Genomic DNA, 13,165 nt, shown 5'->3' with positions numbered 1-13,165 from the left:
GAGAGAAATTACTAGATGATCTATTTGGAGATGTTATTTGAGGGAAAAATATCAACTAGGTCACTGGGGTGTACTGCCTTGCTGCCTTCCAAAATAAAGCCACAGGACCTACATCCATCAAAGGAAGTAACCTGGCTCTGGGTTTAGTGTCTCATCCAAAAGACTCGGTGCAGAAATAGAAGCAAAATGCAGCAAAGCTAGAAATCTGAAACAAACACAGAATCCTGGAGAAACTCAACAGGTCCAGCAGCATCTGTGGAGAGAGAAACGGAGTCAAGCCTCAGGTCCACCATGACTCCTTTTTAAGAATGGTATGATTATTCGATTTTTTGGGAGCAGAGAGGAGAGAGGGAGAGAGGAACGGAGGCTGCCAGGAGGCAGGTTTCCCACTTAAAAGGAACTTACTCTGAGAGTCAGGCTTCCATTGTTTAGCAGCAGGAAGAGCAGGAGCGACAACCCGGATGCTGCCAACAAGGTGAGTGCTTTAAGAACTTATCACGTGAACAGGCGGAACACACGCTGAGCAGGAGTGGACATGGGACTGCTGAGGAAGTGAACTAATATATTTGGGCAGTTGAGTTACCCAAAACACTACTTAGGTAGTTTCTCCCTTCATCATCCTCCTCTAACCAAAGAAAAAGGGTCTGTGCGTGGATTGGTAAGGTAACTCGGTTTTTTTTTAAATTCTTTATTTTTCAATAGTCTCTTTGGGAATTTAGAAGATTAGGAATGGTGGTTAGGGCAGTTGAATGTTCCTCCTGCAGAATGTGGGAGGTAAGGGTCACCACTAGTGTCCCTGCTGACTTCATCTGTGGGAATTGCATCCAAATCCAGCTCCTCAATAACCACACTAGGGAACTGGAGGTGGAGCTGGATGAACTTCAGATCATTCGGGAGGCAGAGGGGGTTATTAAAAGGAGTTACAGGGATGTAGTTACATCTCAGGTACCAGAAAAAGCAGATGGGTTACATTCAGGGGACAGAAATTAAATCAGCAAACAGTGCAGGGATCCCCCGTGGCTGTTCCCCTCAATAACAAGTATACTGTTTTGGATACTGTTGGGGGGAGATGACTTACCAGGGGTAAGCCAAGGGGTACAGGTCTCTGGCACAGAGTCTGTTCCTGTTGCTCAGAAGGGAAGGGGGGAGAGGAGCAGAGATTAGTCATTGGGGACTCCATAGTTAGGGGGACAGATAGGAGGTTCTGTGGGAACAAGAGAGACTCACATTTGGTGTGCTGCCTCCCAGGTGCCAAGGTTTGTGATGTCTTGGATTGCGTTTTCGGGATCGTTGAGGGGGAAAGGGAGCAACTTGTGGTCCACTTAGGTATCAATGACATAGGTAGGATTTGGGATGGGGATTTAAGACAGAAATTCAGGGAACTAGGATGGAAACCTAGAGCTAGAACAAACAGAGTTGTTATATCTGTTTTTTTTCCTTGTGCCACGTGCTAGTGAGGCAAGGAATAGGGAGAGAGAGGCGTTGTGGCCACAGGGATGGTGCAGGAGGGATGGTTTTGGATACCTGGAATATTGGGGGTCATTCTGGGGTAGATGGTCTACACCTGAACCAGAGGGGTACCAATATCTTGGGTGAAAATTTGCTAATGCTCTTTGGGAGGGTTTAAACTAATTCAGCAGGAGGATGGGAACCTAAATTGTAGTTCCAGAGTCCAGGAGATTGAGAGTAGTGAGGTCAGAAAATTGGTTTCAAGGTTGCAACAGTGCACAGCAAGCAGGATGGTGGTTTGAATTGTATCTACTTCAACGCCAGGAGCTGGAATAAGGTGGGTGAACTTGCAGTATAGGATTGGTACCTGGGACATCAATGTTGTGGCCATTTTGGAGACATGGATAGAGCAGGGACAGGAATGATTGCTGCAGTATTTAGATGTTTCAGTAAGAAAGAGAAGATGGTAAAAGAGGGGAAGGTGTGGCATTGTTAGTCAAGCACAGTACTACGGTGGCAGAAAGGATGTTTGAGGACTTGTCTACTGAGGTAGTATGGGCTGAGGTTAGAAACAGGAAAGGAGAGGTCACCCTGTTGGGAGTTTTCTATTGGCCTCCAAACAGTTCCAGAGATGTAGAGGAAAGGATAGCAAAGATGATTCTGGATAGGAGCAAGGTTAACAGAGTATTTGTTATGGGATCTTTAACTTTCCAAATATTGACTGGAAATACTATAGTTTGAGTACTTTAGATGGGTCAGTTTTTATCCAATGTATGCTAGAGGGTTTCCTGACACAGTATGTAGACAGGCCAACAAGGGGTGAGGCCACATTGGATTTGGTTTCGTAATGAACCCGGCCAGATGTTAGATTTGGAGATAGGTGAGCACTTTGGTGATAGTGACCACAATTCAGTTATGTTCACTTTAGTGATGGAAAGGGATAGGAATATACCGCAGGGCAACAGTTATAGCTAGGGGAAAGGCAATTATGATGCGATTAGACAAGATTTAGGATGCATTGGTTGGGGAAGGAAACTGCAGGGGATGAGTACAATTAAATGTGGAGCTTATTCAATGGACAGCTACTGTGCGTCCTTGATAAATATGTACCTGTCAGGCAGGAAGAAAGTGTTCGAGCAAGGGAGCTGTGGTTTACTAAAGAAGCTGAATCTCTTGTCAAGAGGAAGAAGGCAGCTTATGTTAGGATGAAACGTGAAGGCCCAGTTGGGGCGCTTGAGAGTTACAAGCTCACCAGCAAAAACCTAAAGAGAGAACTAAGCAGAGCCAGGAGGGGACATGAGAAGTTGTTGGCAGATAGGATCAAGGAAAACCTTAAAGCTTTATAGGTACAATAGGAATAAAAGAATGACTAGAGTAAGATTAGGGCCAATCAAGGACAGTAGTGGGAAGTTGTGCATGTAGTCTGAGGAGATAGGAGAAGCAGTAAATGAATATTTTTCGGTCAGTATTCACATTGGAAAAAGACAATGTTGTCAAGAAGAATACTGAGATACAGGCTACTAGACTAGACAGGATTGAGGTTCACAGGAGGAGGTGTTAGCAATTTTGGAAAGTGTGAAAATAGAAAAGTCTCCTGGGCTGAATGGGATTTATCCTGGGATTCTCTGGGAAGCCAGGGAGGAGATTGCAGAGCCTTTGGCTTTGATCTTTATATCATCATTGTCTACAAGAATCATGCCAGAAGACTGGAATATAGCAAATGTTGTCCCCTTGTTCAAGAAGGGGAGTAGAGACAACGCTGGTAATTACAGACCAGTGAGCCTTGCTTCAGTTGTGGGTAAAGTATTGGAAAAGGTTCTAAGAGATAGGATTTATAACCATCTAGAAAGGATTAAGTTGATTAGGCATGGTCAACATGGTTTTGTGAAGGGTAGGTCGTACCTCACAAACCTTATTGAGTTCTTTGAGAAGGTGATCAAACAGGTGGATAAAGATAAAATGGTTGATGTGGTGTATATGGATTTCAGTAAGGTGTTTGATAAGGTTCGCCACGGTAGGTTATTGCACAAAATACAGAGAAATGGGATTGAGGGTGAGTTAATGGTTTGGATCAGAAATTGGCGAGCTGAAAGAAGACAGAGGGTGGTGGTTGATGGGAAATGTTCATCCTGGAGTTCAGTTATTAGTGGTGTACCGCAAGGATCTGTTTTGGGGCCACTCCTGTTTGTCATTTTTATAAATGACCTGGATGATGGCATTGAAGGATGGGTTCATAAATTTGGGGATGACACTAAGGTCGGTGGAGTCCTGGATAGTGCAGAAGGATGTTGCAGGTTACAGAGAGACATAGATAAGCTGCAGAGCTGGGCTGAGAGGTGGCAAATGGAGTTTAATGAAGTGATTCACTTTGGAAGGAGAAACAGGAATAAAGAGTACTGGGCTAATGGTAAGATTCTTGGCAGTGTAGATGAGCAGACAGATCTTGGTGTCCATGTTCATGGATCCCTGAAAGTTGCCACCGAGGGTGAAAGGGTTGTTAAGAAGGCATATGGTGTGTTAGCATTTACTGGTAGAGGGATTGATTTTGGATCCACGAGGCCATTTTGCAGCTGTACAAAAATCTGGTGCAGCCACACTTTGAGTATTACATACAGTTCTGGTCACTACATTATAGGAAAGATGTGGAAGCTTTGGAAATACTTCAGAGGCAATTTATTAGGATGTTGCCTGGTATAGAGGGAAGATATTATGAAGAAAGGCTGAGGGACTTGAGGCTGTTTTCATTACAGAGAAGAAGGTTGAGAGGTGACTTAATTGAGACATATAAGATAATCAGAGGGTTAGATAGGGTGGACAGTGAAAGCCTTTTTCCTTGGATGGTGATGGTTAGCAAGAGGGGAGAAAGCTTTAAATTGAGGGGTGTTAGATATAAGACAGATGTCAGAGGTAGTTTCTTTACTCAGAGTAGTAGGGGTGTGGAACATTCTGCCTGTAACAGAGTAGACTTGCCAATTTTAAGGGCATTTAAATGGTCATTGAATAAACATATGGATGAAAATGAAATAATGTAGGATAGATAAGCTTCAATTGGTTCCACAGGTCGGCGCAACATTGAAAGCTGAAGGGCTTGTACTTCTCTGTAATGTTGTCTGTTCTCTATACAAGAATGACCATACCTGGTCATACCCAGATGGTCTGAGCCTCTTCTTTATTCTGAAGAGGAATCACATCAGACTTGAGGTGTTGATTGTTTCTCATTCTACAATACTCCCTCACTACAGTACTGGAGTATAAGACGACAGTTTGTGGTCAACGGTCTGAAGAGGGGCTTGAACTCACAACCCTTCAATTCAGAGGTGGTTCATGTCAAGCACCTAAAGTTTTCCTTCATTATGCCAATTATTGATGCAAAACTAATGGCCTTCTACTTACCTAGATTACAATGGTCCCACTTTCTTTAATATGAAGAGAGTGCACAGGTACTGCCAGATCTGCAGAGTTTCTCCAGCAACTTCTGTGTTTGTTTCAGATTTCCAGCATCTGCAGTATTTTGCTTTTATATTAATACAATATGTTTAATTTCCCCTGAATTTCGAATGAAACTTTACAGAAACTAGAGCCTCTCCCTTGCTTCTTTCACAGCACTGGATATAGTCCAGGGGATTTATTTACCTTCAGTTCTTTATTTGATGAATTCACTAATTTTAAAATATTTTCTGATGTTTGCTGTATGCTATTTGGGTAGCAAAATATTACATTTTGCCAAATTAATTCATCTCTGTTGATTCATCTTTAAAAATTGCATAAATTTCATCCTTTAAGGCTTTAGCTTTCTTTAGAACCACTCTCTTAGAATCAGAGAATCATATACTATAAGTGAAAGCCATTTGGCCTATTGTGCCCAAGTCAATTCTTTGAAAGAACTATTTAATTAGTTCCGCTCCTCTGCAGTTTCCCTATGGCCTTGCATTTATTTTTCTTTTTCAAGCAGGCAACCAATTCTCTCCTGAATGTCACTGTTAAATCTGCTTTCACTATTCTCTCAGTCAGTGAATTTCAATTCAGAACAACTTTCTGTGTGAAAGAGATCCTCCTAACTTCTGTTCTGAATTTTTATTATTTATCTTAAGTCACCTGGTTAGGTAAAACAGTTTCTTCTTACCAAACATTTCATAATTTTGAGCACTTCTGTTAAGTCTCCCTTTAACTTTTTGTGCTGTAAGGAGAATATTTACAGCTTCTCTAGTCTTTCCACAGAACTACAATGTATCATACTTGATACCATTTATATGGTTATGTGTATTAATATGAGAATTAAATTAAGTTCAATTCTGGTGTTCAAAAGCTAATATCTTTCTTGTATACTTTGTACAGCCATAATGTTTTTACTAAGCAGTTTGAACATTTATTAATGTATAAGCCTTTCAAAATCTTTCCTTGTAAGGCAATATCTGGAACATAGACAAGGTCATATGTGCAGACTAGTAAATTTAACATCTGTTGTAGGGAGAGTCTTTGAAATTGTCACTAGAGATTTAATGCACAACCACATGCTGTACAAAAGAAACAGTGTACAAAAGCAACAACATCAGAACACAAGAAGTAGTAGGAGGGCTAAGTTATCTGACCCCTTGAAACTGTTGGTCATTCAACGAAATCTTGACTGATCTGACTGAGTCTGACAAAGTGATGGTAAATCTTCATAAGACACTGGGTACACTTTAGTGGAGCGTACTGTCTAATCCTGGGCAGTACCTTTCTCATTTATCTTTCAAAGTGAAGATGACCAGATGACTAGTCTGTGATGTTTGGGAGGATTCCAGTTAGTCTATAGGTGACTGTTAAGACTGAAGTACGTACAGATGGTTCTTCTCCAAAATGGACAGGATCTTGCGGATGATTGAATTTTGGATGAGTTTGATGAGACAAAGATTGGTGTGATTAGCACAAGAACTAGAGCCAAGATTCATCTTCACCTCTCACCTTTTTGACGTCCCCTCCTTCTCAAGGCATCCCAAAAGTAGCTCCTTTTATGCCAACACCTTGCAGAAGATTTTTGAACCAGTCACAGTGAAGTTCTGAACTATTCTTTTCTTGATGTTTGATTTTAACCCTTATTAGCTGTTCCTACCTGAAACTCCAGGTAAAAACATTGCTTTACACATGATCCATCAAACTAATGAACTGTAAATCAAACCCAGCACTTTCTTGATGAAGGACAGTTCACCAGTCGCCTGCTGCAATCTTCAGCCAGACTTGGTATTCAACTGCAAAGCACATGGTGTATTACTCTTGTTTGTCAAGTGTTTTGTATTACAAATAAATATTTTGTGAGCTGACACTACATATAATTGCAGGCCCAATCTGCGAAAGGAACACTGTACATCAGCAAGCACTACCAAAACAGATGACCTGGTCATTTATATCATTGCTGCTTGTAGAACTTTCCTGTGTGCCAATTGGCTGTTGGGTGTTCTACAATACAATTATGGCAGTGGGTTGAAAGTTATGAGAGCAGGGAGAGGTAGCAGACTGCTTGGTCCCAAGAAGGGAAGCTGACATGAGAAAGAAGTCTGCCCAGCAACCATGACATGCTATAAGCAAGCTATGTTGCCTAACTCTGTCCATCACTGCGGTGGAAGTACTGCTCAAGGGAGCTGCTAGTCAATCTGATTGGCCAGCAGCTGCAGCAATACTGACTGTGCCATGAACTCAGAGTGGATGCTGCTGGTACAGTAGGCAGCGCCATATAAAAGACATGAATGAATGAATTCCAGGTAACTCTGAGTGTTGAGTCAGGGAGGATTTGGAAAACTTTGGGATGGGGGAGTAGTGGGAGTCCAGCAGGTAGGGCTTTCAGGCAGATGGCAGAGAAGAAAGGGGACTGCTATCTTTAGGGTAGAGTACCTGATGCACAAAGGACTCTCTCTGAAGTCAGTACCTCCCTTTCTACCTGCTGTTCCGTACATCCGTTCAGCCTTATGAGTCCACTGTCATAATTAAAACAAAGAATCACTTGCCCACCCCACAAAGCCACCCACATCAATCATATCTTGTAGTGGGTCAAGCGATATCAGCTTTTAACAGGCCCAATTGACCATTAATTGTTTATGTATATATGTAGGGAGACAGCTAATTTCAGACAGATGGGAAGGTGGGGACCTAGCCACCTGATCTATTTTACGTGTTTACCTCCCTGAAATAGCCAGCAGGGCCACATAGTGCCTCATTCCTGATGAAGGGCTCTGGCCCGAAACGTCGAATTTCCTGTTCCTTGGATGCTGCCTGACCTGCTGTGCTTTAACCAGCAACACATTTTCAGCTCTGATCTCCAGCATCTGCAGACCTCACGTTTTACACATAGTGCCTAATCCAACATTTAATACTTATCCAATTGACTGTGAAGCACTTTGGAGAATCTTGGGGTTCTGGTAGACACTAGATAAATTCAAAACCTCTCACCTTTTACACTTTTCAAAATGAACATTTCACCTTTAATTTACTCTTATAAGTATACAAGTTAGAAAAGCAAAGATGCATTGTAACAACACACCAAGCTTCCTTAGATAGTAACTTTCAAACCTGTGACCTCCACCTACAAGGACAGGGCAACAGGTATATAGGAATACCACAACCTGCAAAACAAACACCATTCTCTTTGAAACTATAATCACCAGTCCTACATATTTGGTCAAAATACTAGAATTCCAAATAAATACAATAGTAGATCACCCATATTCTTCAAATTCATAAAATAGAAGAGTTAGAAATTTAGAACAGGTTGCATAGACTGAGACAAAAACAGCAATTGCTGTAAAAAATGGCAGAGTCTGTGGCGAGAAAGCAGTGTTAATGTTTCGGGTCCAGTGACCCTTCAATGCAGGTAAATCACTGCTTCACCTGAACAGTGTGTCTGGGGCCTTCGGTAATAAGGAAGGCAGGTGTTACACCTTCTGTGATTGCATGGGAAGGTCTTGTGGGAATATGGAAAGGTATTGAGAATGGAGCAGGAGTGGACCAAGGTATTTGGCAGGGAATGGTCCCTCCAGAAAGCTGACTGGGGAGGGGAGAGGAATATGGGTCTGGTGATGGAATCCAGTTGGAGGTGGCGGAAATGGTAGTTAATGATCCTTTTAATGTGGATACTGGCAGGGTGATACGTAAGGACGAGGGAAACCCTACTGATATTGAGGGAAGAAAGAGGAAGGGTGGGTGCCAAAGTGCAGGAGGTAGATCAGACATGACTGACAACCATGGTGGTGGAAAATCTTTGTTGAGAAGGAAGGTGGACATTTTGGGGGTCACCTTGAAGAAGCTGGCATCTTCAGAACAGAAACCCACCCAGAATACTCATAGGGTCCCCCGGTCCTCCCTGCACACACCCCCCCCAATCCCACCTACAGCATATATGCCAACTTTTTCCTAACTACAATCAGTTCTGAAAAAGGGTCATCTCACAATACAGGGAAAACTAGCCATTTGGATACAGAACTGGCTCAAAGGTACAAGACAGAGGGTGGTGGTGGAGAGTTGTTTTTCAGGCTGAAGGACTGTGACCAGTGGAGTGCCACAAGGTTCGGTGCTGGGTCCTCTACCTTTTGTCATTTACATAAATGATTTGGATGCGAGCATAAGAGGTACAGTTAGTAAGTTTGCAGATGACACCAAAATTGGAGGTGTAGTGGACAGCAAAGAATGTTACCTCGAATTGTAACAAGATCTTGATCAGATATGTGCCAATGGGCTGAGAAGTGGCAGATGGAGTTTAATTCAGATAAATGTGAGGTGCTGTATTTTGGGAAAGCAAATCTTATCAGGACTTATACACTTAATGGTAAGGTCCTAGGGAGTGTTGCTGAACAAAGAGACCTTGGAATACAGGTTCATAGCTCCTTGAAAGTGGAGTCACAGGTAGTTAGGATAGTATAGAAGGCGTTTGGTATGCCTTCTTTTATTGGTCAGAGTATTGAGTACAGGGGTTGGAACGTCATGTTGTGGCTGTACAGGACATTGGTTAGGCCACCGTTGGAATATTGCCTGCAATTCTGGTCTTCTTCCTATTGGTAAGGTGTTGTGAAACTTGAAAGGGTTCAGAAAAGATTTACAAGGATGTTGCCAGGGTTGGAGGATTTGAGCGATAGGGAGAGGCTGAACAAGCTAGGGCTGTTTTCCCTGGAGCATTGGAGGCTGAGGGGTGACCTTATGGAGGTTTACAAAATTACAAGGGGCACGGATAGAAAAAAATCGACAAAGTTTTTCCCTGGGGTCGGGAAGTCCAGAACTAGAAGACATAGATTTGGGGTGAGAGGGGAAAGACATAAAAGAGACCTAAGGGCAACGTTTTCACACAGAGAGTGGTACGTGTATGGAATGAGCTGTCAGAGGAAGTGGTGGAGGCTGGGACAATTGCAACATTTAAGAGGCTTTTGGATGGGTATATGAATCGGAAGAGTTTGGAGGGATATGGGCCGGGTGCTGGCAGGTGGGACGAGATTGGGTTGGGATATCTGGTTGGCATGGTCCGAAGTGTCTGTTTCATGCTGTACATCTCTATGACTCTTTGACTCCCCACAGTTGCACATTTCGCTGCGGAGTTTTTCCCACAATTTCTGTTTTTGATTCTGATTTCCACCATCTGCGGTTCTTTGGGTTTTGGACTTGTATTATTCTAAGTACAAAAGGCCAAGAAATAACATGATTAAAGGAATTGATAGCATTTTTCCCCTGTAGGGGGAATTCTAGGTCAAGATGTCATAACATTAAAGTTTGATTTAGGCCATTCCAGAATGATGTCAGAAAGCACATATTTGTACAACAGTTAGTGGAAATATAGAACTCACTCCCCAGTAATTAATGTTATGGCGGTATGGTCGATTCAAAATTTTGCATTAAGATCAATAGATTTTTGTTGTATAAACACATTAAGGCATATGAAGCCAAAACGTATAAATGAAATTGAACGTGGATAAATGAAATTGAGGTACAGTTCAGCCTTGATTTAATTGGACACAGATCAGGCTCAAGGGGCTGAATGGCCTAGCACTGTTCCAATGAAGAATACTTTTACCTGCCTGCTCCTCACTAATAGAACAAAGTCTAACAAGATTTGCCTGTTAATCCATCATGTTGAAGTTTCAGTTTCACGTTTAAAACCTCAAGTGTTCCATCAACTGATTCACTATTCTTTGTAGGAAATGAAGTGTTTCAGCCAGATTAAGAGACAGACTTTACTAGACTCCAAGTCAGACTGGTTCAGCACTCCCAATTAAACTAAAAACAAACATACTGTCACTTAGATCATTGCAACAATATATCTACCGTAGGATGGCATTCTTGCGTGTGAAAATCAAGCAGACCCAGATGTTTAACTGGGAAGTCTTTTTTAAAAATATTTTTATTGAAAAATTTAATATGTTTTAATAAGTTTACAAAAGAAAACTAAAAAAAAGACCCAAGTATAAACATTGATATACAGTTAAATCTTAAATAAATGATAACCAAAATCTATCAAACAAGAAAACAGAAATACCAAGAGAAAAAAAACCCAACTAACTACTCATCTAACTTACAACTAACCAGAGTGTATCATTAAAATTCTTACATTGTTCAAGAGAAAAAAAAATCTAATGGATAACACATAAATTGGGCAGTGATATACATGCTCGGAATGTATTAACATCAGATCACAACAAAATCCGTATTTATCCAAAACATCCTGAGCATAGAGCATATAAAATTCACAAAAATAAAAGCTCTTTAGTGCATTCAGATCAATATAATAAAAAAACTATTTCTAAATAGTAAAAAAAACTATAAAACAGGGGGCATCACTTCCTTTCCAAAAAACCCATCATAACCTCTCCCAACCAGTGCCCCACCCTTGACCCAGGTACCCCACGATAGGATAAAGAAAATTCAAGTATACTACTGAACTGGAACTAACAGTGAGTATCCTATCCCCCACCCACACCAACACCTGGATATATTTGGTAATGTTAATACCATATATGAACATATATGATTATAACATTACAGTCTCAGCAAATAATAATTAAATATATTAATACAAAATAACAAGGGAAAACAACCCTGCTCCCAAGGACAAAGATAAAATAAGATAAGGAAGCCACCTTTCCCCCATCTACATTAACTAGACCCCCTGGCCTATATATATATAAAAGGGGGGAAAGGAAATCGCTAAGTAATGGATGAATAAATAAACCCTTCTTCCCTCTCCCAGAGATAATATTAAACAGTAAGATAATGAAAGGAAAAAAAAGGGGAGTAAACTGGGGTGGGGGTAGGGCAAAACAACATCAATTAACTCTTATAATTTGTCTAAGAGAGTCTAAAAGTTCCCTGGCCTTCTCCAGTGATCCGAAGTTATATACGGACCCTTCATGGCTAAAGCGTAGTATAGCTGGGTAGCGTAAGGATTATTGAATGTTTAAATCGCTTAAACATTTCTTTGCTTCATCAAACAACTTCCACTTTCGGACCAAAGCTGAGGAAAAGTCCTGAAATCACATAATCTTGGATCCTTTATAAGTCATGGCTTGGGGATCTTTCCCAAGATTTCTGGAGCCTTCCAAGAGCATCTGCCTCACCTTATCGCTCTGCAGCCAGAACAGACCGGGCGGGGGCGCTGGTTCAAGCCGGGCCCACGTATTGCAACCTGGTAGGCCCATTCCACCTTACCTGGCCTGATCCAGCCTCCAGATTCAATAACTGCGGAAGCCACTGTTCAAGGAACCTTGTAAGCTGGCCTTCTTCTTCCCATTTGGGAAGGCCCAGCGATTCTCGAGGTCGTCAATGTGATTCTCCAAGATCTGGACTTGCTGCTCGAGAGTCCAGACCCGATCCATGGCCGATTCTGCAATGGCCTCGGAGGTCGCGGCCTTTAACTCCGCCCCTCCGACTCGGCATTCAATTTCTTCGATGTCTTGCCCATGCTTTTGTAGCGCGACCGAGAATGAATTCCACCGACTTTGGGACTCTTCTATGAAAGCATCGATCTTCGCGTCGAGTTTGGAGATGATTTCCACAAGGCTCGCCACCGTAGGTAAGTCCCCCGGGGCGGCTGCGGATGCCTCTGCTGCAGCTGGGGAGGGTGGGGGAGGGGCTCCTGCCTGCTGAGAACTGCGGGCTCCTTTCCCCTTACTCATTTTTACAGGAGACTGAACTGTATAAATTTAGTACTAAACAACTAATTACATTAAGTAAAAACTATTTTTAATTGATTTGGTGAGTGTGGTGGAGGAGGGTGGCCCACTTTGCCTACGTCTTGGGAGGAGCACTATAGACTCAGACTTGCTGTGTCGCTGCCATCTTGGATCCCCCCAACTGGGAAATCTTTGCTCAGGTTCCCTCTGAATTCTCCTACCTCATCACTTTGCCATACATCCATTGAATCAAAAAAGTCTTCTCACAACCTTCTAGAAGTTTCCTTGCTTCTTCCTTTGTGCACAACATTTTAGTCAGTCAACTTGTATAATTTAACAAGCTTCTCTCCCTTCCCCACCCCTTTCCTTCCTTTTCTTGGCAGCAGACAGAAACCAGATGTTCCGATATTTTCTTTCTCGTTGCAAACATTTTTGTCGATTTCTGCCACTTTGGATGAGGCTGCAAACAGTCCAGTAGCTGTTCTTGGCTCCAAGAATAATGAGTGAACGAGTACCTAAAAACTGTGTGACTGTAGCATATTGCTCGGAACAAAACACCTATTTACTATCACAAATCTTCACTGAAGCAACTC

At 42.1% G+C, this 13,165-nt stretch overlaps 1 protein-coding gene across 5 annotated transcripts in view; it reads right to left on the bottom strand.

Annotated features, from left to right (window-relative positions):
* The window catches only part of LOC132819860 (pleckstrin homology domain-containing family G member 1), a 219,202-nt gene that overhangs the window by 170,185 nt on the left and 35,852 nt on the right, over window positions 1-13,165 (bottom strand). The window lies entirely within an intron of this gene.

Source organism: Hemiscyllium ocellatum, chromosome 10 (assembly GCF_020745735.1).
Source record: "Hemiscyllium ocellatum isolate sHemOce1 chromosome 10, sHemOce1.pat.X.cur, whole genome shotgun sequence".
NCBI classification, from domain to species: Eukaryota; Metazoa; Chordata; class Chondrichthyes; order Orectolobiformes; family Hemiscylliidae; genus Hemiscyllium; species Hemiscyllium ocellatum.
The sequence above is the reverse complement of the archived record's forward strand: the minus strand, read 5'-3'. Positions and strand labels throughout refer to the sequence as shown.